Source organism: Bombina bombina, unplaced genomic scaffold (assembly GCF_027579735.1).
Source record: "Bombina bombina isolate aBomBom1 unplaced genomic scaffold, aBomBom1.pri scaffold_438, whole genome shotgun sequence".
NCBI lineage: Eukaryota > Metazoa > Chordata > Amphibia > Anura > Bombinatoridae > Bombina > Bombina bombina.
The window spans coordinates 62,213-89,017 of record NW_026512900.1 but is presented as its reverse complement, the minus strand read 5'-3'; the positions used below and the strand labels follow the sequence as shown (position 1 = coordinate 89,017).

General features: G+C 38.0%; 1 protein-coding gene across 1 annotated transcript in view; it reads left to right on the top strand.

The window, feature by feature from the left end:
• Positions 1-8,143: 8,143 nt before the first annotated feature.
• Positions 8,144-26,805, top strand: part of LOC128644597 (RELT-like protein 2) — a gene marked incomplete at its 3' end in the record, with an annotated part of 65,614 nt that continues 46,952 nt past the window's right edge. Inside the window, exon 1 of the mRNA XM_053697143.1 lies at positions 8,144-8,298. The remainder of the gene's footprint in view (positions 8,299-26,805) is intronic.

Sequence of the window (26,805 nt, the reverse complement as noted above, 5' to 3'; positions counted from 1 at the left end):
AGGGGTAGAGAGGGAGCTCAAAAGAGAAGGGGGAGAGAGAGAGCAAAAGAGAGGGGGAGAGAGAGCGCCAAAGAGAGGGGGGGAGAGAGTACAAAAGAGAGGGGGGGGAGAGAGCGCAAAAGAGAGGGGGAGAGAGAGAGCGCAAAAGAGAGGGGGGGGGAGAGCTCAAAAGAGAGGGGGAGAGAGAGAGCGCAAAAGAGAGGGGGAGATAGAGGGCTCAAAAGAGAGGGGGGAGAGAGAGAGCTCAAAAGAGAGGGGGAGAGAGAGCAAAAGAGAGGGGGAGAGAGAGCGCAAAAGAGAGGGGGGGAGAGAGAGAGTGCAGAAGAGAGGGGGGAGAGAGAGAGCACAAAAGAGAGGGGGGAGCGAGCGCAAAAGAGAGGGGGGGGGAGAGCCCAAAAGAGAGGGGGGAGAGAGAGAGAGAGAGAGAGCAAAAGAGAGGGGGAGAGAGAGCGCAAAAGAGAGGGGGAGAGAGAGCGCAAAAGAGTGGGGGGGGAGAGAGAGCGCAAAAGAGAGGGGGGAGAGAGCGCAAAAGAGAGGGGGGAGAGAGAGCAGAAAAGAGAGGGGGAGAGATTGCAAAAGAGAGGGGGAGAGAGAGAGTGCAAAAGAGAGAGGGGAGAGAGAGTGCAAAAGAGAGGGGAGAGAGGGGGAGAGAGCGCAAAAAGAGATGGGGGAGAGAGAGAGAGCGCAAAAGAGATGGGGAGAGAGCGCAAAACAGAGGGGGAGAGAGAGAGCGCAAAAGAGAGGGGGACAGAGAGAGCGCAAAAGAGAGGGGGGAGAGAGAGAGCGCAAAAGAGAGGGGAGAGAGAGAGATCGAAAAAGAGAGGGGGAGAGAGAGCGCAAAAGAGAGGGGGAGAGAGAGAGCGCAAAAGAGAGGGGGAGAGAGAGAGCACAAAAGAGAGGGGGAGAGAGAGAGCGCAAAAGAGAGAGGGGAGAGAAAGAGCTCAAAAGAGAAGGGGGAGAGAGAGAGCAAAAGAGAGGGGGGAGAGAGAGTGCAAAAGAGAGGGGGGGAGAGAGCGCAAAAGAGAGGGGGAGAGAGAGTGCAAAAGAGAGGGGGGAGAGAGAGCGCAAAAGAGAGGGGTAGAAAGCTCAAAAGAGAGGGGGGAGAGAGAGAGCTCAAAAGAGAGGGGGGAGAGAGAGAGCTCAAAAGAGGGGGGAGAGAGAGCGCAAAAGAGAGGGGGGGAGAGAGAGAGTGCAAAAGAGAGGGGAAGAGAGAGAGCGCAAAAGTGAGGGGGAGAGAGAGAGCACAAAAGAGAGGGGGGAGAGAGAGCACAAAAGAGAGGGGGGAGAGAGAGAGCCCAAAAGAGAGGGGGGGAGAGAGAGAGCGCAAAAGAGAGGGGGGAGAGAGCGCAAAAGAGAGGGGGAGAGAGAGATCAAAAGAGAGGGGAGAGAGAGCTCAAAAAAGAGGGGAGAGAGAGCCCAAAAGAGAGGGGGGGGAGAGAGAGCGCAAAAGAGAGGGGGGAGAGAGCGCAAAAGAGAGGGGGGAGAGAGAGATCAAAAGAGAGGGGAGAGAGAGAGATCAAAAGAGAGGGGGAGAGAGAGAGCAAAAGAGAGGGGGAGGGAGAGAGCGCAAGGGGTGGGACCGCTGTACTGCAAAAAATGGCCCGTGTGAACGGGCTTTAGGACTAGTTAATAATAAAGGCCATACAATCTCTGTTTTGCTGTAACACTTGTAATCTCTTTTTTGGTGAAATTTTTATGGGCTGGCTATATGCAGAAGACATAAGGTAAGTTTAATTTAAAATATGCATGTTTTAAATGTCTCTCTGTCCTAGTCTTAGGAAATTATAACTCATATATTAAATGTAATGCATTGCTCCAATTTACCTTTAATTACCTGGTGCCTAAGTTAAATATTGTCATAAAAAAATTCAGTGTAATTATGCAGAAAATATTGTTATTATGCTCCATCAATTTTCTCATAAGTTCTAAAAATGGACACAAAATTGTTGCTCCTCGACAAAGGATAACAAACAAATAAAACAAATTTGATAATAGAAATAAATTGGAATGTTGTTTAAAATCAGAATGATGAAATTTGGGTTTCATGTTTCTAATTTATCTAAAAAATACATCATTCAAAATATCATGTTGATCTTCTATATATTGTATAAGGGAATATCAATGTCCATTTTTTAAAATTAAAATCAAACACAATAATGTAAAATTAAACATAAAGCAATGCATGCTATTAAACATTTGATGTACAATTTGATATAGCATTTTAAATAGAATTTACCACAAATACTATGTTTAACTGCATTTAAATAATAAGCATTGGACTTACGTTTGTAAAAAATGGCATGTAATAAGATTTTTTTATTTTTATTTTAGGCATAAAAATATATTATTTTTGACAAATTGGAATATATTTAAAAATGCAACAGTAATTTACCTATTTCTCTAAAACACTAGACTAGATATAGTAAAATATCATATCATCTATTTCACACAATGCATTTTCACATATCTTATGGAATTAATTATGAATGTTCTATGTCACTTACCATACTTATTTATTTTTGTTTGTGAAATGTGTGTTCTTTTCCTCCCACTTTTGTCACTTATAATACATGTAAGCTGAGACAGCATATAATATAGCCCAACCTTAAAAAATAAAATGTAGTACCAAGGAGAAAACTATGGGCACCAATATGGTGTTAATACACGTTTTTATTGTAGAACCATATAATTTAATGAACATAAAGCTGAACATGTCAGAAACAAACCTCTTCAGGGAATAGCGCATATCTTTTTAACATATGTTTCGGAAATAAAATATACTGTTATTTTAGCCATAACCATTGTTAACAGGTGCATAAAATCCAGCAGATAGTCATGAAATCTTCATAGACAAAAATTGGCAGTATAATGGGTTGTTCGGAAGAGCTCAGTGACTTTAAATGTGGCACTGTCATAGGATGCCACCTTTGCCAGAGGTCAGTTTATGAAATCTAGTTCTTTCCTACTAGATCTGCCCTGTCAACTGTAAGTGATATTGTGAAGTGGAAACAGCTAAGAGCAACAAAATATCAACTACAAAGTGGCAGACCATGACAACTAACAAGTTCTGAAACAAGTAGAGTGTAGAAATCCCTGTTATCCATTGCATCACTCTCTACAGAGCTCTAAACTGCCTCTGCATGTAACATTAGTGCAAGAACTGTGTACCTGGAGCTTCATGAAAGGGTTTTTATGACCAAACAGCTGCACACAAATCTTACAACAACATCAATCCCAAGCATTGGCTGGTGTGGTGTAAAGCATGTTGCCAAAGGACTGTGAAGCAGTGGACTCTGAAGCAGTTCTCTGGATGGAGGAATCTGGGTGTGGCGGATGCCAGAAGAACGCTACCTATCAGAATACATAGTGCCTACTGTAAAGTTTCAGGGGAAGAGGCATAATGGTCTGGGTCAGGGTTTGGGTAGGCCCCTTAGTTCTAGTGATGGGTCATCTTAATGCTATAGGATACAAAGATATTTTAGAATATTGGATGCTTTGTGGCAACCGTTTTCAGGATGACTGTGCCCCTCATTTTAAATACAGGATTCTCCTTTTTTAAAAGATAATTATCTTTCTCCTCTGGGTCATATAGTTGACATTGAGGTTTCATTAGTGCCCCTCTACTTTTCAATGAAAACACCCGGTTAGCTGCTACTGAAGGTTATCATCATTTTATGGCACTCTTGGCAGCATCTTACAGGGACATATGACTTATCTGAAAGTGTAGAATCCTGTCATTTAAAAGAAGAGTCTCATGTTCTTCTTGATGGTGACTTGGCTGAGATCTGGACTAGATGATAGCCTCCCCCAAAAAATAAACAAAAATGTGTCTGACCAGCTGTTAGGTGATTGTTATAACAATGATAAACATGTCACAGCATTGGCCCAATGCTAGAGAAGCTCTTATCACCCTCTTCCCAAATAAATATATTCTAAGACCTTAATTTAAAAAAAAATAGAAGATCAAATTATAGCTCTCAGGTGTTTATCATTGTCCTGGAAGTGATGGTATGGCCCCCACAGAGCCCAACATCTCAACATCATTAAGTATGTCTGGAAATGCATGAAGCAAGGCTGAGGTTGTGGTTAGTTCTCCAAGATGTTTGGAATATCTTACCTGTCGAGTTCCTTAAAAAACTGTATGCAAGTCTACCTAGAAGAACTGATACTGTTTTTAATGCAAAGGGTAGTAACACCAAATATTAATTTGACTTAGATTTTACTTCTGTTCACTCACTTTGCATTTTTTTAATTGCTAAAAATAAACTATTAACATTTCCATTTTTTTCCATTACACTATTTTTTCACAACTACCTAAAACTTTTACACAGTACTGTATATGTGTGTAATACTTGATTTGCTTGCTAATAATAGTGTGGTCCACTTGTAATCTAGGTCATTGTCATATTCCCCACTAAACTCAGCGTGTGGAAGAAGACAACGGATTTTCCTCCTGGGGTTATCCTTCCGATGCATAAACTGGGGACCCCCTCCAGTAGGAAAGGAGACTGCAGTCTCCTTCCACATTGTCAGCTCTAGTTAGAACATCCCCTAATTTCACTGCGTGCAATCACCGGGAACAAAAAAATCCCTGCAGCTTCAGGGAATAAAATGGTACTAAACGCAAATTGTAGTATACATGATTGTAAACCTTCATATATAAGAATAATTTTGCAATGAAAACTGCAGCTTTCAGTATTCAAATGAGTATATTGTTTTATGTTTATACTTTTTACTGATTTTTTTTTTGCTGAATTCCCTGTCCCCCAAAACAATAGAACCCCTGCTAACCAATCACAAACTAATATTCAGATATAGCACAAACTCTGTTTGCACATGTGCAGAGTGGGGTAGCCTGCACTCTTGAATTCCCTTAAGGTGGTATAGCACTGATTCAACTTGGTAACTATTGCAAAGAATGATTTGCTTATCATGATTATTGATGCAAAACTGAAAATCTACCTTTTAAAAGCATGTGACACCATAGAAGTTTATGGAGGGAGGGAAAAGTAAACAAAAGCTCACATAAATTGCCTTAAAGTATTATTCCAAACCTCCCTGGGAGAAGTGAAAAAAAAAAATTTTTAGATATATTTTACAACAAAAGGCTGCAAAATAAATAATGAATGTATATTGCAATAATATTACACTTGCAATAATGAAATGTTATATGTTGGTGAAACGTCAAGTTTAATGGTCCTTTAAATTGCCTTGCTAGGAAAGGCACACCCCCACTACGTGGGCTCTCTGGCATTTCCTGGTTTAATCGGCGGCTGGTGCAGATGCCTTATACCTGGCATCTTCGGTACCGGTTGGGACTCTACTATACTACACTGACTCAGTGGTGAGTGGTAGGCAACTTTGCCATTCTGGGATACAGAACCATTGACTTACGGCACTGACATCTTCATTTGAGTGATGAACTGTAACTCATGAAATATACTTTGTTACGGGTCTGCAATATACATATTGGCTTATACAGAGCGGAGTGCTTTGTCTCCCTGCTTTTTCTTGATATATTAGGAAAAATTGTGGTGGTGGTGGTAGGGGGTTAATCATACATTAATATCAAGACCACTTAAAGGAACAAAACACCTCTAATTTGAAAGAGGAAAGTTTTTGTTTCCACACCTGGGTAGCAGGTGCTACCCAGCTAATGGACCAAAATTGGACCATCTCCTATGCTTACATCCCTTCTTTTTCAAATAAAGATAGAAAGAGAACGAAGAAAAATTATAATATGAGTAAATTAGAAAGCTGCTTAAAATTGCATGCTCTATCTAAATCATGAAATAATTTTTTGGGGTTTTGTGTCCCTTTATTATCTCCCTATTCCCCCATCAACCACAAACAGGTGTTGAGAACCCAGTTTGAGAAGAGAGGAACTCTTATTTGTATGGGTCACACAGAAAATAAGTTAAAATGTATGTGCTAATACAACCAGTACCAAACAACTAAAAAACTAACAGCTCTAGCACAGGGTATAGAAATGTCTCAGCAACAAACCATAATCATTAAACTATTTTATAATTTGCAATGTGGGGCATTATAAATGATAACTATTGTTACACGTTTTAATAATGACTGCAGCAATGCTACAGCAACACTAGCATCATTAGGTGGATCTTGGATTTTATTTTTAAGACTTGTAATTGCTCAGATGGCCGCTAGATGGCGAGTGCCATTTCTTCTATTTTTATAAGATTTCCTTTCAAATACATAGGGGTTATTGCGATCTGCTGGTTCACTGCATTCCTTTGAGCTGCAGACTACGTGAAAAAATATCCAGAACTGAGCAGAAAGCTTTCTTATTTTCGGTTATTCTTTCCTTTTTTTTATTTTTTTTTAGGAATACATCTTCATGTAACCTGATCCATGAGAATAGGATGCATCGCACGGTGTTTAGGGTTTAGAAACCCCCAACGTTGGTCCAGCCCCCTGGGTCTTCTTATTAAATAAGGGTCAGCACTAGTATTGCTGTGTAATGTGATCCTGCGATCTTCTGACATGGATAGAAGACATTGTTTGGTGTTTGCAAAGAAAATATTTGCCTTGATCTGGTCGTATGCTCCTGTCAGGGAGGCTTTGCAGCACAAGACCTCCAAAGAAGGAGTTTATCTCTCTTCAGCAACTTTATCCACACCTCATCTGACCTGGTAAGAATTCAAAGTGTTTATGCTTTAATCTTTAAACAGTACAAGATGAAAATATTTCCCTATTATATTATTCCCTATTGTATTGTTTCAAAAGCTGTAAGAATACATTAATGTATTATAGTTTAAAATACAATGCACGGTTTAAGGACTTGTATTTGTATTTATCAAAGCTACATTAAACACAATTTTCTATAAACCACATGAATCACTTTTTGCAAGAGGGAAAAAAAGCTGTTTAAATTATTATTGAAATGCACAGGATATGCTTTAAATGAAAATGAAAAATAAATAAAATTACTTTTAAATCCCTTGATATAGTTTGCATTTGCAAATACACTTATTTTTAGTTTGTTCATTACAAGTACTTGTTATATTCCCATCACCTGTGTTTTATTAAAGGGACACTGTACCCAATTTTTTTCTTTTGTGATTCAGAAAGAGCATGCAATTTTAAGCAACTTTCTAATTTACTCTTATTATCAATTTTTCTTTGTTCTCTTGCTATCATTATTTGAAAAAGAAGGCATCTAAGCTTTTTTTTTGGTTTCAGTACTCTGGACAGCACTTTTTTATTGGTGGATGAATTTATCCACCAATCAGGAAGGACAACCCAGGTTGTTCACCAAAAATGGGCCAGCATCTAAACTTATATTCTTGCATTTCAAATAAAGATACCAAGAGAATGAAGAAAATTTGCTAATAGGAGTAAAATTTCATGCTCAATCTGAATCATGAAAGAAAAATTTTGGGTACAGTGTCCCTTTAATATAAAGTGACAAAGTGCATTTACTTACATTTTCTAGATGATTGCATTTGCTATAGGTCTATGAGTGTGGAGAGATTCACTTTCAATCTGTGATTATGTGTAATATTGCTGCAGAAGTAGAAATAAGTCTACAAGATTTGGTACAACAGATCAATCTCAGGTGTAATTTTAAAATTAGCATGTAAGAAAGAAAGAAAAGATTGCATTGTTTCACTTACACATTCAGATATGTTAAAGATGCAATTAGTTTCTTGTGTTTACAAATTAAAACTACACTGTTTTAATTACCTTAAATGAATTGCTGTGCTCAGCAATGGCTTGCTTATACCTCCAGCTGTGAAGGGACTTCTCATGTAACAGGAATTTCAGCAGCTGAGCAATGCTGGAAAATGAATGTGAATATATTTTAATTTTAAATGTTTTCTTTAGAAAGTTTTGTTATTCTAACCAGTCACTGAAAGGCCCATCTGCGCTTCTATGTGCTTATAGCAGTCTAACCACACAGTGCAGTAATTCTGTACCTGAATAATATACAAGAGATGATCTGTTTCTAGCAGACAAACAGTAACTGTCACATGTACACAGTGTCACCACAGCCAGTTGTGGATATTAGTGAATATTCTGTGTTTCCCATGGGTGCTAAAGGAGCATGATGAGACTGGTAGGAGGAAGGAGGGATAAAGGAGGAGTGGTTGTGTTGTCAGGCCTGCAGCTGCTTCAGTTCATGCTTTCAGCTATGTGACCCTTCCAGGGACATGGGAATAACTACAGGATTTTTTAAAAGCATCCATCCAAATTGGTCCTTGGCACTGGGTGATGTTGTGTTGCTAGGTTACAGGTGAAGACAAAGCTTCTTCATCATCCCCAGGTAACAAGGTAAGCAGGCTGTATTGGGGCTTAATCTAAGCATTGAAAGGTTGTAAGGGAAGAGGAAATTATGCTGGCTGAACGCAAGATGTACAGATAATATAGAGCATGGGAAAATGTGGATTCAGTCACACACAGGGGAATGATCAGAATTTAACCACAGGATGCACAAGGCAATACATAAGTATAAAGAATAATTCATTTCATTAGAGGGTGAAAGAACTCAGTTATAAGAACAGTACAGAGATAGTGTCAAGGTCATACCTTGCTTTAAAATGTATTTTCAAGGACAGTGTCATATTTTGCTGCTGTTTAATTTATTTTTATTTTTTTAATACAGAAAGGAACATGTTAAAAATGCAGAGATATGTCTTTCCTCTGCAGCATAGACCTCCAGAGCTGGGCAGTCATTTCATTCTGCAGGCTTGCTGTCTGAAGTTTAATCTCCCCTAGAGGGAATGCTTTGTAACTGGAATGGTTAGACCTGTAGTTAAACTGATTACCTGTCAAGTTGAAATAAATCAAGATCTTTGTGGGACCCTTTTACTAGGTTAGTGGTATGTGGATTAGGGATTAGGGAGGATGTGGAAACCAGCCAGAATTCAACAGACATTTTTCTGAATTCCATATCAGGAAACATCGAATAATAGAAAAGTTACTTACAGTTACTAAATAAAGCACTGAATTGCATGATGTTTTACAAAATCAAGAAGTTAGAAAATTGTGTATTTGTAATTGCAATGTAGGAGGGGGGAAATAAATATATATTGTTATTTATCTATTCATTTCTAGGCTGCAAAATATTTTTACACAATCTGTGTACAATCTCTCTGACTGTTAAAGGGACATCTTCCCCAAAACACAATTTTCTAGCTTATGTCAAAGCTAGGATAGGTAAAAAGAGGGTGGACCTAGCTAGTTAGTAACAAGGTTGTAGAAACATCATGGTTATTGCTGAAAAGAAAAAAATCAAAGTATACATTGTATTAAAGGGTTATTGATGTGATTTATTATTGGGAATATCATCCTGCCAAGGAGGTAATTTCTCAAGGGGACAATACAGCACACCTCTTCTGTTGATGGAATACTGTATATATATTGAGAATTACAGAATTACAGGGCTACTCCAATCTCTCACCCCACCAAACACACACTCTCTCTCTCTCTCTCTCTCTCTCTCTCTCTCTCTCTCTCTCTCTCTCTCTCTCTCTCTCTCTCTCTCTCTCTCTATCTCTATCTCTCTCTCTCTCTTGCATTTCTTAAACAATCATGTATATATAGAAAGAAAATGTGGCAGCATTCCAGAGGTCATGTGATTTGAATAATTCACTAAAAGAATAAAAGGCTTCACATGTTTTGTATATTCTAAAAGTAATTCACTTAGATAGAGAATGGACTGTGTGCCTGACACATTGCTATATCTGAGATTATTGCAATACATTACTTAGAAATTATTTTTATACATAAATGGATGCTGTTATGGGACACATAAATATGATTTGTATGATGCTTTTTTCTAATTATAATATATGATTGATGGTTCAACTTTCATATCATCTTTTTGTTACTTTGAGTGCTCTGCTAACTACTGCAAATGATGTATCTTTTTTTTAACAGTATTCCTGCTTTAGCTCACCAGCTCAGAGTAGAAGGTTAGACTAAAGATACTAAAAAAAATATAAATTTGAAAGCAGTGCATTTGGGATTTTTTGTATTTTAATTTTATTTGCAAAGGTGTTTTCTATAAATGTCTCTGCTTTAGTGAAAACTATGACATGCTTTGAAACCTACTGACAATAAGGCTGTAAGAAGTGTGCATGTGCAGTTTTCTTCATACATGCTGTGAGTGCTGGTCAATTCTGTATTTTTTTTTTCTTTATTTGTGACATGCATTTTTCAATTTACTTGTATTATCAATGTTACTTTGTTCTTTTGTTATGCTTTATTGAGGTAGCAGCAATGCACTACTGGGAGCTAGCTAAACACACCGGTAAGCAATGGCAAGAGGCATATATGTACAGCCACCAATCAGCAGCTAGCTCCCAGCTTCTGAGCCTACCTCGGTATGACTTTCAACAAAGGATACATTGAGAACTAAGCACATTTGATAATATAAGTAAGTGGGAAAATTGTTTAAAATTATATGCTCTATCTGAATCATGAAAGAAAATGTTTGAGTTTAATGCCCTTTTAAAATTGTATACTCTATCTAATTCATGAAATAAATTTAGGGTTTCATGTCCCTTTAAATTGTTGCTCACTCCTACTCATTCACCATTTCCACAGGCTTACTTTCGGTCCTTTTGTTCCCCTCTTGTTGTTGGTTGACAATTGCATTCAGTCTCCAGCAAAATCTTCTGTCTTTTTACTCATCTTTTCACAACTTCTTTGCTCCTCCATAATAACACCTGGTCTGCAAGTACCAGGGAAACTTCAGTTTTGCTTGGAATTGGTGTGGAATTGGATGCTATGATGACAGACCTCAATCACTTAATTATTTTCTTATTTATTTCAGTATAATTAAATGTTATTGTATGAATAATGTATATTGCTCAGCGATATCAGGGGGTCATTACCAAATTGTACGATAATTCATAGACAAGCACATTAAAGGGACAGTATACACATTGGTCATCTTAAATTCTTACCTTAGATTAAAGGGACACTGAACCAAATTTTTTTCTTTTGTGATTCAGATAGAGCATGCAATTTTAAGCAACTTTCTAATTTACTCCTATTCATTTTTCTTCATTATCTTGCTCTCTTTATTTGAAAAAGGAGGCATCTAAGCTATTTTTATGGTTCCAAACAATGGACAGCACTTGTTTATTGGTGGGTGAATTTATCCGCTAATCAGCATGAACCCAGGTTATTCACCAAAAATGGGCCGGCATCTAAACTTACATTCTTGCATTTCAAATAAAGATACCAAGGGAATGAAGAAAATTTGATAATAGGAGTAAATTTGTAAGTTGCTTAAAATTGCATGCTCTATCTGAATCATGAATGAAAAAAATTGGGTTCAGTGTCCATTTAAGCTGCAAATATACTCCAGAACCTTTTCTATATCATGCAGTAAGGTAAAAAAGTTATTTTATACTGAATATTGTTTCTAGCCACTTTGAAAAGGGCTGCCAAACTCCTTAGTCATCTTAAAGTCTTACCTTATATTAAGTTTCAAATAGCCTCCTCAACCCCTTTCCATATCATGCAACAGTAACAGTAAAAAAGTTATTTTACAATTAATATTGTTTCTGGCCACCTTGAAATGGCTGCCAAGCTCAGCCCACTGATGACATCATGATCTGGGCTTCATATGGCATCCAATCACAAAAGGCTCACTAGTTGGATTCAACAGAATTTCAATGCTATTCAGCAGTGTGCTTAGATGCAGCCCAGATCATGATGCCATCAGTGGGCTGAGCTTGGCAGCCATTTCAAGGTGGCCAGAAACAATATTAATTGTAAAATAACTTTTTTACTGTTACTGTTGCATGATATGGAAAGGGGTTGAGGAGGCTATTTGAAACTTAATATAAGGTAAGACTTTAAGATGACTAAGGTGTAGACTGTCCCTTTAATGCATAATATATACCCAATGAATCCTAGTGGTCCAGGTTAAAATATTTAAAGGGACACTAAATTCAAAATTAAACTCTTATGATTCAGGTAGAGCATTCAGTTTCCAATTTACTTTTATTATCAAATTTTGCACATTCTTTTTAAGCACACTTTTTGAAGCACTAGCTCCTACTGAGCATGTGCACCAGTTCATAGGCAATACGTATACTAGTCTGGGAGTGGCTGATGGCTATCACATGATACAGGGTGCTGGCAAAAGGGCAAAACATAAATTTGTCTGAAAAAAAATGTACTGCTTATTTAAAATTCAATTTATTACATTGGCTTTATATTTTACACTTGTTAATTATGCAGTTCTACTGTATTTCGTGGTCTTTTATATGGATGCCAACAGATTTTTGACTTCTTAACAGCATGCCTCCTGATCCTTCTCTAAAAGGGGCATACAAGAAAAAAGAAAAGAAAAAAAGAAAATACTCTTTATATTATTTCACTATTGCTTGCATGTTACTATGTGTTTAACTTAGCTGAACATGAACACGTGGTGAGCCAATGACAAGAGACATGTGCATAACCACCAATCACTGATGTTACCAAGCATGATGTCTTTAGACAGGTTTTTGATGTGTATGCTCTGGACATTAACTTCATGATATTTCTTAATGGTTAATGTTCCTTCAAGTATTGTTTAGAAAACTAAGACCTTTCTGAAATTCTTTTTATCTTCTTCTACTTTAAACAGAACATTCTGACTCTGACATACAAGGCCTTCAATTGCACTGCTCCCCCTATATATCAGACCTAGTCTCTAGATACTCTCCCTCCCCTTTTCTCTGGTCATGTCCTCCTCCTCTCCTCTTCTCTTGTTACCTCCTCACATTCCCATCTTCAGGACTTAGCCAGACTGGCCACTATTTTGTGGAACTCTCTGCCTCACTCCAGAAGACTCTCCCCTAGTTTTAAAAGTTTCAAGTGCTCTTTAAAGACTCTATTGTTCAGGGATGCATACAACATATGTTAACCCTTTCTTACCTCAGTTCCTCTCCTCCTTTGTTATCTTGTTGAAACCCCTTTACATGTAAGCTGTTTTTAGATCACCTTCATAAGAGCTGACTACAAAACTGCACCTCTCGGCAGGGCCGTCTACCTACTTGTTCCCTATAAATGTTACCTTACATATCATATTTATGTTAATCGCACTACGGAATCTGTTGGCACTATACAAATAACTAATAATAATAATTATAAAAAGATTGTAATAGAAAATACTTTTATATTTCTAGTAAAACAATTTTGCCATATACCTTACTACTTATTTTGTTTCTTTTACCTGTAGAGCTGAAAATAGTAGATTTTCTAGTTCTGAAAACTGAAAGAGCACATGTCAAGTTTAACAAGCATAATATTGCCACAAATCTTTACCTAATTTGCAGTTTCTAACAATTCTGCTGAAGCCAAACAAACAAGCCTAGGGGCACAATATATTAAGCTACTTTTGAGCCCTTGTGCATGTGCGAGCCTGCTTCCCACAATGTAAGAAATAGCGGTCATCATACCACTGCTTCTTATACTCGCAGCCACCTCTGAGTTGACAGAGAGAAATCACCTCAAACACATTTTCTCGCGTGATTGACAGGCCCTTTTCTCATGTTTGGTCATTGGCAGTTTGACGCAAAGACATGCAGACAAGTTCTCAAGTTGAGAACTTTGTACACACAGCCATTTATACATGGGGCCCTATGTTGACACAAGGACAGTGGCCATCTCCAGACTCAAGTCTGGATTGGCTTCTCCAGATAAAGAATGTGGTGGGTGTAGCTGACTAGTGAAAAACTATTGTAGTAAAGAAGGCTTTTATCTGTTCTAATGACATTCAGACTCTACTAAATATGTTACTCTATTGTCCTTTAAAGGCAAGATGACTATATTGGCCCCTATATATGAGACTGACTATGCAGGTTTGGGGTATGTGAGGTTCAGGCTCGCTCATGCAATGCTTCTTAACCTGTCCATAAGCCCTGCTGTTTTACAAATCTTTGTGGGAGAGCAGAGGGCAGGCCCAAACTCTTGTAGACTGGTTCCCTATCTGGCAACATTGTCCTGCACTGAACTTAATAAATGGGGGTTAGTAAAATATCCTGTTATCCATCACTGAGTTGTTGGTCTTTTGGTTACCTTATAATATAGATATACATACCTTGACACTATGTAAATGCTTTCTGAGGATGACAGTGGACTACTTGCTTTAGAGTGAGTAGTGATTAAAGTTAATTGATTGAGTTTTAGCACACTGAAGTGAGAGCAGGTGCTATTAAATGTGGTTATATGGGGAGAGGTTTGGGATGTCAGGAATTTGAAACTTGAGAGCAAAGACAGGTTTTTTTTCATTTATTTTTTTTCCACGGTGAGAGAGTCCATTTAAATGCAGTTATTTCATTTTAGTTTGGGGAAAGGAACTTTAAAGGCTTGGAATAGCCTATTAATGAATTGATAGGCTAGTGGTTTAAATCAACATTGATATTGTAATATAAAATATTTAATTAAGTGTAGCAGAAAAATGGCAGTGATATTTATTTTGTTCCATTTTCATATAATTTAACTCTAAACAATTTTTGGGTTTTCTAATTCTGAGAATAGGAAGTGCACTCTGTAGATTTACAAACCAACTTATTCTCTATTTGTCCCTAAATAGCCTAAGCAGAGGTGATAACATACTATAAAAACAATTATGTTTTGCTAACAGTATGACAGTGGCAAGCCTTGCCTACTCCAGTCCAGATTGACTCTTAAAAATAAGACATGTATTAAACAAGATGTAACTGTATGCATAACATTTTTATACTTGGTCTGTATGTTAATTTATTGCATGACAAGAGAAAAGCCTTGCTATTAGAAGGTGTTTGTGTCCTTTTTATAGATAAAACTTAATATCTCCTAATTTTGTAAATGGTTGTTTCAAATATGCTTTTTAAAATGAAGATGAAGACAGCAGCATCTATAAAGTGTCACAATATTGTTGTTCATTGTCACTTCTAGTGGTGAATCTGTTCATAACTTGTTATTAAATATTAACTGTTCTTGCTATTATTTTCATTAAATGTAATTTGATCTCTGCAATGTTGGAGATTATACAAATTACATCAGATAATTAGTCACTCACAAACAATACTCCGTAGTATGAAAAGGCTCTGGGGATCACAAAGCAGATCCATTTACTTCATCAATATGCAAAGTTAATAAATACTAATTGAGTGGTAATTATTACAGATATAGAGTAGCTTCTTAAAAGTGAGACTTGTCTGAAGAGCTTAATATAGGTAATGCATCAAAACACAGATTTACAGAATTATGGTACAAATCAGAAAGCAGAATATGTGGGCAGGATTGAAACACTTGAGCAATCCAATCTGCTAATGCAATTGCCAGTCTTTCTTCTTATTTGATATTGATTATGGTCTAAGAGGTAGGACAAAGCAGTTTATAATTCCATTAGTGCATTCTCAAAACCACTCATACTGAGATGCGATTCCATGTGTTAAAGGGGCACTATAAACTAAATACACTTCATGCACCTCCCTCTAATCATGGGTGCTGCCATTATGGAACCTAGGTTACTCTCCAGGTATCTGAAGGAGAGTTACAGCACATGTGCAAACACGTGAGCAATGGAATGTAGTGAAAAACAGATTTCAATATGGCAGCATCCATGACTAGAGTGAGGCTGGTAATAACCTCAGAACTAGGCCTATAAAATGTATTTAACGTTTAATGTCCCTTTAACCCCTTAGGGACCAGAGCACTTTTCCATTTGTTGAACGTTTGGGACCAGGGCTATTTTTACATTTCTGCAGTGTTTGTGTTAAGTTGTAATTTTCCTCTTATTCATAGAAACATAGAATTTGACGGTAGATAAGAACCAAAAAGGCCCATCAAGTCTACCCATATTACATGTTACTTTTTCCTTAGGATAGCCTTATGCATGTCCCAGGCATTTTTAAATTCCTTTACAGTCTTTGTGTTTACCACCTCAAATGGAAGTTCATTCCATGAATCCACCACCCTTTCTGTAAAAAAAATGCTTCCTTAAATTTCTCCTGAATCTGCTACCCTCTAACTTTAGATTGTGACCCCTTCATTTACTGTACCCACACATATTATAGACCGTTGTTCTCGCCATTAAATGGATTTTCTAAAGATACCATTATTTTTATCATATATTCCAATTACTATAAAAAAAAATATATAAAAAAAAAAAATATGATGAAAAAATGGAAAAAAACACACTTTTTCTAACTTTGACCCCCAAAATCTGTTACAAATCTACAACTACCAAAAAACACCCATGCTAAATAGTTTCTAAATTTTGTCCTGAGTTTAGAAACACCCAATGTTTATATGTTCTTTGCTTTTTTTGCAAGTTATAAGGCAATAAGTACAAGTAGCACTTTGCTATTTCCAAACCATTTTTTTTCTTCAAAATTAGCGATAGTTACATTGGAACATTGATCTCTGTCAGAAATCCCTGATTAACCCTTCACATGTATATATTTTCTTTTATCAGACAACCCAAAGTATTGATCTAGCCCCATTTTGGTATATGTCATGCCACTATTTCACCGGCAAATAAAAAAATCGTTCACCTTTTCACAAACTTTTTCACAATTTTAGGTTTCTCACTGAAATTATTTGCAAACAGCTTGTGCAATTATGGCACAAATGGTTGTAAATGCTTCTCTGGGATCCCCTTTGTTCAGAAATAGCAAACATATATGGCTTTGGCATTGCTTTTTGGTAATTAGAAGGCCACTAAATGCCACTGCACACCAAATGTGTATTATGCCCAGCAGTGAAGGGGTTAATTAGGGGGTTAATTTTAGCTTTAGTGTAGTGTAGTAGACAACCCAAAGTATTGATCTAGGCACATTTTGGTATATTGCATGCCACCATTTTACCGCCAAATGCGATCAAATAAAAAAAATCGTTCACCTTTTCACTAACTTTAGGTTTCTCACTGAAATTATTTACAAATAGCTTGTGCAAATGGTTGTAAATGCTTCTCTGGGAGCCCCTTTGTTTAGAAATAGCAGGCATATATGGCTTTGGCATTGCTTTTTGGTAATCAGAAGGCCGCTAAATGCCACTGCGCACCACACTTGTATTATGCCCAGCAGTTAAGGGGTTAATTAGGTAGCTTGTAGGGTTAATTTTAGCCTCCCACCTGACACATCTCACCCCCTGATCCCTCCCTGACCCCCCCCAGAAAGTCTGCCAGTACTAAAATAAAAGTTTTTTTTTTCTTTTATATCTAGTTATTCTGCAGTGTTGGATCCCCCTTAGCCCACAACCTCCCTGATTCCCCCCAGACAGCTCTCTAACCTTCCCCCCTCTACTTAGTTGCCGCCATATTGGGTACTGGCAGCTGTACCCAATTTGTTAAAAAAATTGCCTTTTCTTAAATACATAAAAAAAAATCCTTAATTTTCTGTAGTGTAGCTGCCCCCTCTCAATACCCTACCCTCTCCCCCTCCCAGATCTCTTGCCCAACATCGGATTCCCCCCTCCCACTCCCTCTTTCTTATGCATTAATATGCATGTAATGGAAATGCGGCGCACGCACACACCCTGCACCCCCGCACGCTCCCACCCCCCGCGCGCACTCGGAGCCGACAATTAGAAGGAAAGATACCACCAATGGGCCACCCACCTGCCTCCCTTCTGCTGCTCCCACCCACCAACGATCGGCACCGTCAATGGCCAATGCAGAGTGGGTAATAAAGGGTATTGCAGTGATGCTTTAAACCCTAGAGGACGTGTCAGGCACGTCCTTGGTCGTTAACTGACATCCAAATGAGGACGTGCCTGACACGTCCTTGGTCGTTAAGAGGTTAAAGGGACACTGAACCCAAAAAAAATTTCTTTAATGATTCAGACAGAGCATGCAATTTTAAGAAACTTTCTAACTTACTCCTAGCATCAATTTTTCTTCATTCTCTTGCTATCTTTATTTGAAAAGAAAGAATGTTTAGAAGCCGACCCTTTTTTGCTTCACAACCTGGGTTGTCCTTGCTAATTAGACAGCACCAATAAACAAGTGCTGTCCAGAGTCTGAGTCAAAATTTGGCTGGCTCCTTAGCTAGGATGCCTTCTTTTTCAAATTAGGGTCCCGATCCGATATGCAGCGTCGCCCGCAAATGCCGGCGACGCTGACATTTCAGCCAATCGGATTGAACTTGAATCTGATTGGCTGATTCAATCAGCCAATCAGATTTTTCTACCTTAATTCCGATTGGCTGATAGAATCCTATCAGCCAATCGGAATTCGACGGACGCCATCTTGGATGACGTCATTTAAAGGTACCTAATTCGTTGTTCAGTCGTCGGCCGGGATGGATGCTCCGCGTCGGAGGAGCGAAGAAAGAAGATTGAAGATGCCGCTTGATGGAAGATGCCGCCGGATGGAAGAAGACTTTGCTGCCGCTTGGACAAAGACATCGCCCGGATCGGATGAGGAGTTCGGCCTGGTTGGGTGAAGACAAGGTAGGGAGATCTTCAGAGGGGTAGTGTTAGGTTTATTTAAGGGGGGTTTGGGTTAGATTAGGGGTATGTGGGTGGTGGGTTGAAATGTTGGGGGGTGGTATTGTGTTTTTTTTCCAGGCAAAAGAGCAGTTTTCTTTGGGGCATGCCCCGCAAAAGGCCCTTTTAAGGGCTGGTAAGGTAAAAGAGCTTTGAACTTTTTTAATTTAGAATAGGGTAGGGAATTTTTTTTATTTTGGGGGGCTTTATTATTTTATTAGGGGGCTTAGAATAGGTGTAATTAGCTTAAAAAACTTGTAATCTTTTTTTTATTTTTTGTAATTTAGTGGGGTTTTTTTTTTTTAATTTAGTTTAGTTTATTTAATTGTATTTTAGTTGAGATATTTGTAGTTTATTTAATTTATTGATAGTGTAGGTGTATTTGTAACTTAGGTTAGGATTTATTTTACAGGTAAATTGGTAATTATTTTAACTAGGTAGCTATTAAATAGTTATTAACTATTTAATAGCTATTGTACCTAGTTAAAATAAATACCAAGTTACCTGTAAAATAAATATAAACCCTAAAATAGCTACAATGTAATTATTAATTACATTGTAGCTATCTTAGGGTTTATTTTATAGGTAAGTATTTAGTTTTAAATAGGAATATTTTCATTAATAATATTAAATTTATTTTAATAAGAGTTTAGTTAGGGATGTTAGAGTTAGATAGGGTTAATATACTTAATATATATATATATATAATATAATAATGATATTAACTATATTAACCCTAATATAATTAGGGTTAATATAGTTAATATATATATAATATAATAATGATATTAACTATATTAACCCTAATATAATTAGGGATAATATAGTTAATATAGCTGGCGGCGGTGTAGGGGGATTAGATTAGGGGTTAATGTGTTTAATATAGGTGGCGGCGGTGTATGGGGATTAGATTAGGGGTTAATACATTTATTATAGGTGGCAGTGGTGTAGGGGGATTTAGATTAGATGCAAAAGAGCAGTTTACTTTGTGACAAAGCCCCGCCAAAAGCCCTTTTAAGGGCTGGTAAAAGAGCAGTTTTCTTTGGGGCATGCCCCGCAAAAAGCCCTTTTAAGGGCTGGCAAAAGAGCAGTTTACTTTGGGGTAATGCCATGCAAAAAGCCCTTTTCAGGGCTATTTGTAGGGTTAGACTTAGGTTTAGTGGTAGGGATAGTTTAGTATTTTAGGGGTTAAATAATTTAATATAGATGGCGGCGGGGTAGGGGGATTAAATTAGGGGTTAATAATTTTAAAATAGATGGTGGCGGGGTAGGGGCTCACTTTAGGGGGTAGGTAAGGTAGATGGCGGCGGGTTAGGGGCTCACTTTAGGGGGTAGGTAAGGTAGATGGCGGCGGTGTAAGGGGCTCACATTAGGGGGTAGGTAAGGTAGATGACGGCGGGGTAGGGGCTCACTTTAGGGGGTAGGTAAGGTAGATGGCGGCGGTGTTAGGGGCTCACTTTATGGGGTAGGTAAGGTAGATGGCGGCGGTGTTAGGGGCTCACTTTAGGGGGTTATAGATTTAATATAGCTGGCGGCGGGTTCCGGGAGTGGCGGTTTAGGGGTTAATAACTTTATTAGGTGGCGGCGAGGTCCGGGAGCGGCGGTTTAGAGGTTAATAACTTTTTTTATTGTTAGGATAGTGAGGGGGATAGCGGATAGAGGGTTAGACGTGTCGGGCTATGTTTGGGAGGCGTGTTAGACAGTGCGGGTGATTTCATACTTTAGTCAGGTTTTGTAGGCGCCGGCAGTTTCTAACGTGCCGTAAGTCACTGGCGACTCCAGAAATTTGTACTTACGCAGATTTCTGGACATCGCTGGTTTATCCGACTTACGGCACTTTAGCATCTGACGGCGCCGTATATTGGATAGCTCGAGTTGCGAGCTGAAACTGCGGGCAACGCGGGTTCCCTCGCTTGAGCCACAAACTACGCTACATATCGGATCGCGCCCAAAGATAGCAAGAGAACAAAGAAAAATTGATAATAGGAGTAAATTAGAAAGTTGTTTAAAATTGCAAGAAAGAAAAAAATTGGGTTTAGTGTCCCTTTAACTAGTCCTAATGGAATGTAAAACGTCTTCACAGTAATCGAGGAAATGTATAAAAAGAGAATGTATAAAAAGAGAATGTATAAAAAGTGAAAAGTGCCTTTAGATTGAGGTCTATGGGAACTGTGTGTTCCCAGTAATTATATATGTATATGCTTACATACATATATATTTGTGTTAATATGTAATATTCAAGGTCACATTGGCATTGCTGAAAACGTTATTGTGCGCTGGTATTACACAGTAGAGCGCAAATATCACTTTCATCAAAGCAATATTTAGCGCTTCACTTGTAATCTAGCCCTTAATGTATTTTTTAAAATTTACACTCATTCCAAATCAGATGACTGCAATACGTTCCAAAAAAATTGGGATGGGGCAATTTAGGACTAATAGCGATGTGACAAGTTGAAATAAGAAGGTAATGTGAAACAGGTGAGGCAATTGTGTAATCATAGTATATAAGGAGCCTTTAAAAAGGCCTAGTCCTTCAAGAGCAAGGATGGGTCGAGGCTTGCCAATCTGCCAACAGATGCGTCAGCGAATAATCCAGCACTTTGAGAAGAGCATTCCCCAAAGACAAATCGGTAGGATTTTGGGCATTTCACCTTTTACAATGCACAATATAATTAAAATATTCAAGGAATCCAGTCAAATCTCAATGTGCAAAGTGCAGGGCCGAGAAAACGCTTCTGAAAGTGCGTGATCTCCAATCCCTCAGACATCACTGTTTCAAAAACCGTTATGAGTCTATAATGGATATCCTGACATGGGCTCGGGAATACTTTTGTAAACTTTTGTCAGTCAGCACCATTCTCCGTTGAATCCACAGATGCAAATAAAGACTTTACCATACAAAGCAGAAGCCATACATCAACACTGTCCAGAAGCGCTGCCGACTTCTCTGTGCTCAGTCTCATCTGAGATGTACAGTAGCACAATGGAATCGTGTTTTGTGGTCTGACGAGTCAACATTTCAAATATTTTTTGGACAAAACAGCCGTCGTGTTCTTCGGGCCATTCAAGCTGTTATCAGCGTCAGGTCCAAAAGCCAGCGTCTGTCATGGCATGGGGGTGTGTCAGTGCCTATGGCATGGGTAACTTGCACATCTGTGAGGGCACCATTAATGCAGAAAGATATGAATACATTTTGGAGCAACATATGCTGCCATCCAGACATTGTCTTTTCCAGGGACATCTCTGCATTTTCCAGCAGGACAACGTCAAACCACATTCTGCCTGGATTACAAGCACATGGTAGCGTAAGCAGAGAGTGAGGATGCTAGCATGGCTTGCATGCAGTCCTGACCTGTCTCGGATTGAGAATGTGTGGCACATTATGAACGGCTAAATAAGGCAACGAAGGCCCCATACAGTTGCGCAGCTGAAGACATGCATAGTGGATGAATGGGAGAAAATGCTGCTTGCTAAACTTAACCAACTGGTGTCTTCAGTGCCCCAAAGCTTAAAGGAATAGTAAAGTCCAAATAAAACTTTCATGATTCAGATAGGACATGTAATTTTGAACATTTTTCTAATTAAATTTTATCATCAAATTTGCTTTGTTCTCTTGTTATTCTTAGTTGAAAGCTAAACCTAGGTAAGCTCATATGCTAATTTCAAAGACCTTGAAAGCTGACTCTTATCTGAATGCATTTGATAGTTTTTCAAAGCTAGAGGGCGTTAGTTCATGTGTTTCATATAGATAACACTGTGCTCACGCACGTGAAGTTATTTAAGAGTCAGCACTAACTGCCTGAAATGCAAGTCTGTCAAAAATCTGAGATAGGGAGGCAGTCAGCAGAATCTTAGATGCAAGGTAATTACAGAGGTAAAAAGAAATATGCAAAACTAGGGAATGGTAAATAAAGGGATTGTCTATCTTTTTAAACAATAACATTTTTGGTGTTTACTATCCCTTTAATAAGTGTTATTAAAAGAAAAGGTGATGTTACACAGTGGTAAACAGTCGACTGTCCCAACTTTTTTGGAGTGTGTTGCAGTCATCAGATTTGAAAAGAGTGTATATTTTAAAAAATACATTAAATTCACAAATTAAAACATCAAATAATGTGTTAATAATCGCCTAGATTACGAGTTTTCGTCGGTAAGCTGTGCAGCGCTAACAAGCCTTTTTTTCTTACCGCTCACTTAAGCCAACGCTGGTATTACAAGTTTTCTTCAAGCCGGCATTAGCCTCAGAAAAGTGAGCGTTGAGCAAAATTTAGCTCCACATCTCACTGTAATACCAGCGTTGCTGACGGTAGCGGTAAGCTGGCAAAACGTGCTCATGCACGATTTCCCCATAGGAAACAATGGGGCTGAGCTGGCTGAAAAAAACCTAACACCTGCAAAAAAGCAGTGTTCAGCTCCTAACGCAGCCCCATTGTTTCCCCATTGTTTCCTTTTATGTCTGCACCTAACACCCTAACATGAACCCCGAGTCTAAACACCCCTAATCTTACACTTATTAACCCCTAATCTGCCGCCCCCGCTATCGCTGACACCTACATTATATTATTAACCCCTAATCTGCCGCTCCGGACACCGCCGCCACCTACATTATACTTATGAACCCCTAATCCACTGCCCCCAACATCGCCGACACCTACATTATAGTTATTAACCCCTAATCTGCCCCCCCAATGTCGCCGCCACTATAATAAATTTATTAACCCCTAAACCTAAGTCTAACCTTAACCCTAACACCCCTCTAACTTAAATATAATTTAAATACATCTAAATAAATTTACTAAAATTAAATAAATTATTCCTATTTAAAACTAAATACTTATAAAATAAACCCTAAGCTAGCTACAATATAACTAATAGTTACATTGTAGCTACCTTAGGATTTATATTTATTTTACAGCCAACTTTGCATTTATTTTAACTAGGTACAATAGTTATTAAATAGTTATTAACTATTTAATAACTTCCTAGTTAAAATAAATACAAATTTACCTGTAAAATAAACCCTAACCTAAGTTACAATTACACCTAAAACTACACTATAATTAAACGAATTACCTAAACTACCTACAATTAATTACAATAAAATAAAATAAATTACGAAAAAAACAAACACTAAATTACAGAAAATAAAAAAAGAATTACAAGAATTTTAAACTAATTACACCTAATCTAATCCCCCAAAATAATAAAATTACCTACCATATACTAAATTACAAATATCCCTTAAAAGGGCCTTTTACGGGGCATTGCCCCAAAGTAATCAGCTCTTTCACCTGTAAAAAAAAATACAATACCCCCCCCAACATTAAAACCCACCACCCACACACCCAACCCTACTCTAAAACCCACCCAATCCCCCCTTGAAAAAACCTAACACTACCCCCTTGAAGATCACCCTACCTTGAGACGTCTTCACCCAGCCGGGCACAAGTGGTCCTCCAGAGGGTCCGAAGTCTTCATCCTATCTGGCCAGAAGAGGACCTCCAGACCGGCAGCATCTTCTATCTTCATCCTTCCGGAGCGGAGCGGGTCCATCTTCAAGACATCCGACGCGGAGCATCCTCTTCATCCAACGGCTGACGACTGAATGACTGGTCCTTTAAGTGACGTCATCCAAGATGGCGTCCCTTGAATTCCGATTGGCTGATAGAATCCTCTCAGCCAATCAGAATTAAGGTAGGAAAAATCCTATTGGCTGATGCAATCAGCCAATAGGATTGACCTTGCATTCTATTGGCTGATTGGAACAGCCAATAGAATGCAAACTCAATTCTATTGGCTGATTGGATGAAGAGCATGCTCCGCGTCGGATGTCCTGAAGATGGACCCGCTCCGCTCCGGAAGGATGAAGATAGAAGATGCCACCTGGATGAAGACTTCTGCCGGTCTGGATGTCCTCTTCTTGCCGGATAGAATGAAGACTTCGGACCCTCTGGAGGACCACTTGTGCCCGGCTGGGTGAAGACATCTCGAGGTAGGTTGATCTTCAAGGGGGTAGTGTTAGGTTTTTTTAAGGGGGGATTGGGTGGGTTTTAGAGTAGGGTTGGGTGTGTGGGTGGTGGGTTTTAATGTTGGGGGGTATTGTATTTTTTTCACAGGTAAAAGAGCTGATTACTTTGGGGCAATGCCCCGCAAAAGGCCCTTTTAAGGGCTATTTGTAATTTAGTATAGGGTAGGGAATTTTATTATTTGGGGGGGCTTTTTATTTTATTATGGCGATTAGATTAGGTGTAATTAGTTTAAAATTCTTGTAATTCTTTTTTATGTTCTGTAATTTAGTGTTTTTTTTTTCCGTAATTTAGTTTATTTAATTTAATTGTAATTAATTGTAGGTAGTTTAGGTAATTAGTTTAATTATAGTGTAGTGTTAGGTGTAATTGGAACTTAGGTTAGGGTTTATTTTACAGGTACTTTTGTACTTATTTTAGCTAGGTAGGTATTAAATATTTAATAACTATTCTACCTAGTTAAAATAAATACAAAGTTGCCTGTAAAATAAAAATAAACCCTAAGATGGCTACAATGTAATTATTATTTATATTGTAGCTATATTAGGGTTTATTTTATAGGTAAGTATTTAGTTTTAAATAGGATTAATTTATTTAATAGTAGTAATTTAATTTTGTTTTATTTAAATTATATTTAAGTTAGGGGGGGTTAGGGTTAGATTTAGATTTAGAGGTTAATACATTTAATATAGTAGCGGCGACGTTGGGGGCGGCAGATTAGGGGTTAATAAATGTAGGTAGGTGTCGGTGATGTTAGGGACGGCATATTAGGGGTTAATAAAATTTAACTAGTGTTTGCGAGGCGGGAGTTCGGCGGTTTAGGGGTTAATACATTTATTAAATTGGCGGCGATGTCCGGTCGGCAGATTAGGGGTTAAATAATTTTATTATAGTGTTTGCAATGTGGAGGGGCCTCAGTTTAGGGATTAATAGGTAGTTTATGGGTGTTAGTGTACTTTGTAGCAGTTTAGTTAAGAGCTTTATGTTACGGCTTTAGCCCATAAAACTCTTAACTACTGACTTTTATATGCGTTAGGAGTCTGGACAGGAGAGGGTCTACCGCTCACTTTTTCAGGCGATCGTAAAACCGACGTTAGGCAAATCCCATTAAAAAGATAGGATACGCCATTGACGTAAGGGGATTTGCAGTAAGCTAAAATCGCGGAAAAAAAGTGAGCGGTAGACCCTCTCCTGCCTGACTCGTAATACCAGCGGGCGTTAAAAAGCAGCATTGGGACCCCTCAAAGCTGCTTTTTAAGGCTAATGCAAGATTTGTAATCTAGCCGAATGTGTTTTCATGATAGTAACGGGTTAATTGAATTTTCAAAAGACTCTTTTTGTTTGTTTTTTTGCATTTTCCATACTGTCGGAATCAGGGTTCTATAATAAAATGTTTAACTGTGTATGTACTGTAAATATTTCACATTTCAATGTCCTTTGCAAAGAGGAATATGTTCTAAGTATTTTTAAATAGATATTCCTATATATATATATATATATATATATATATATATATATATATATATATATATATATATATATATATATATATATATATATATATACTGTGTATGTATATATATATATATATATATATATATATATATATATATATGTATATATACATATATGTATATATATATATATATATATATAGAGAGAGAGAGAGAGAGAGATTTTACCAAAAAAAAATCATATATACAGTAATTACATTTTCATTTGTTTTTCAATTGCAAGCTCTATCTTAATGTGACAGTCTAGTCAGAACTAAACTTTCATGAGTCAGATAGGACGTGTCATTTTAAACAACTTTCTAATTTACTTTTATCATCAAATTTGCTTTGTTCTCTTGGTGTTCTTTGTTGAAAGTTAAACATAGGTAGACTCATATGCTTATTTCTAAGCCCTTGAAGGCCGCCTCTTATCTGAATAGATTTGACAGTTTTTCACAGCTAGAGGGCAATAGTTAATTTGTTCCATATAGATAACATTGTGCTCATGCACATGGAGTTACTTATGAGAGAGCACTGATTGGCTAAAATGCAAGTCTGTCAAAAGAACTGAAATAAGTTGTTGAAATCTCCAATTACCTCACTTCCGGTGATTCTCCCATTTTCACTATTTGTTTTTGCCTCTGTTATGGGGCGCCCCGCTGATCCTCTAGCATCCACCCCAAGTGAACCTTGGGGAATGAGGTTTACAAGGGGGGCTTTGCCACCCTTAAACTCCCTAGACGGAGGCAAAAATAGATAGTGAAGATAGGCGCTAATGCTGAATTACAGTGCCCATCTGATTGTCCCGTGTCTCCGTGAGGGACAGGATGCACAACCAA